Source organism: Numida meleagris, chromosome 27 (assembly GCF_002078875.1).
Source record: "Numida meleagris isolate 19003 breed g44 Domestic line chromosome 27, NumMel1.0, whole genome shotgun sequence".
Classification (NCBI taxonomy): Eukaryota; Metazoa; Chordata; class Aves; order Galliformes; family Numididae; genus Numida; species Numida meleagris.
Genome location: NC_034435.1, coordinates 1,149,379 through 1,150,560, shown reverse-complemented (window position 1 = coordinate 1,150,560; position 1,182 = coordinate 1,149,379).

The following is a 1,182-nucleotide window of genomic DNA, read 5'->3' as shown; positions in this document are numbered from 1 at the left end:
TCATAGTACTGCGGGAGAGAGCGCAGCGTCAGTGGGGCTGGGGGGGGCTGGGAGGGTCCCTATGGCCAGGATGGGGGTGGGGAGGGCAAGACCCGCAGCCCCCATTCCGCCACCCTGCCCACGAGCTGCAGCACTCGGGTGTGGTTCGTTTGGGGTCAAAATGGACAGAAATCCGCGCGGGGGGGAGGGGGGGGGGGTCACAGGGGGCAGCCCCATAACCTGGCTTTGGTTGGGGGGGGGGGGGGGAGCAGTGCCTTCCATTGCTTCAGAGGAAATTCCCACTGACCATCACGTAGTGCCGCTGGATTTCGGTTTTCTCCGTCGCCAGCTTTTCGCATTCTAACTTCAGGCTGCAAAAATAAAACATAATCATAGATAAAAGATCAGAGAGCCAACCCCCAACAGAGTCCCGCCATCCCCCCAATCTGCTCCCACATCCCAAGCCGGGGGGGGGGGGGGGGGGCTGAGCAAACCCATGGCACAGGGACGTGCAGCAGCTGTGTCCCAAATAGGGCCGTGAGTCCGGCACAGCATCATCTCCCGGCACCACCGCCCCATGGGTGCCACCTCGGGATGGGATGGGATGGGATGGGATGGGATGGGATGGGATGGGATGGTCCCCCCCCCCGCACCCCCCGTTCGGCTCTCACCTGTGATATTGGTTCTGCAGGAACTGGAACTCCTCCTTGATGCGGTCCAAGGTCTCGGGGTACGTCAGCTTGAGGGACTGCGGGGTGGCGGGGCCTGAGGGGGCCGAGGGCGCTGGGAGGTGGCCCTGGGGACGGGAGGGGACGGTTGGGGGGCACCGCCACTGCCACCGGTCCCCAAACCCCAGGGATGAGGCTGTGGGGACAACAGCGATGGTGGCACGTGCAGGAGGAGGTGGCCACTGCGGCCCCTGTGCCACCACTGGCTCCGTACCACTGCTGTCCCCAAGTCACCGTGGTCCCTGTGCCATCACCATCCCCGTGCCATCACCATCCCCGTGCCACTGTGGTCCTCGTGCCATCCCCGTCTTCGTGCCATCCCCGTCCCCGTGCCACAGTGGTCCCTATGCCATCCCTGTCCCTGTGCCACTGTGGTCCCTGGGCCATCACCATCCCCGTGCCACTGTGGTCCCTGGGCCGCTGCCGTCCCCGTGCCATTGCTGTCCCCGTGCCACCGCCGTGCGCCCGCCCCACG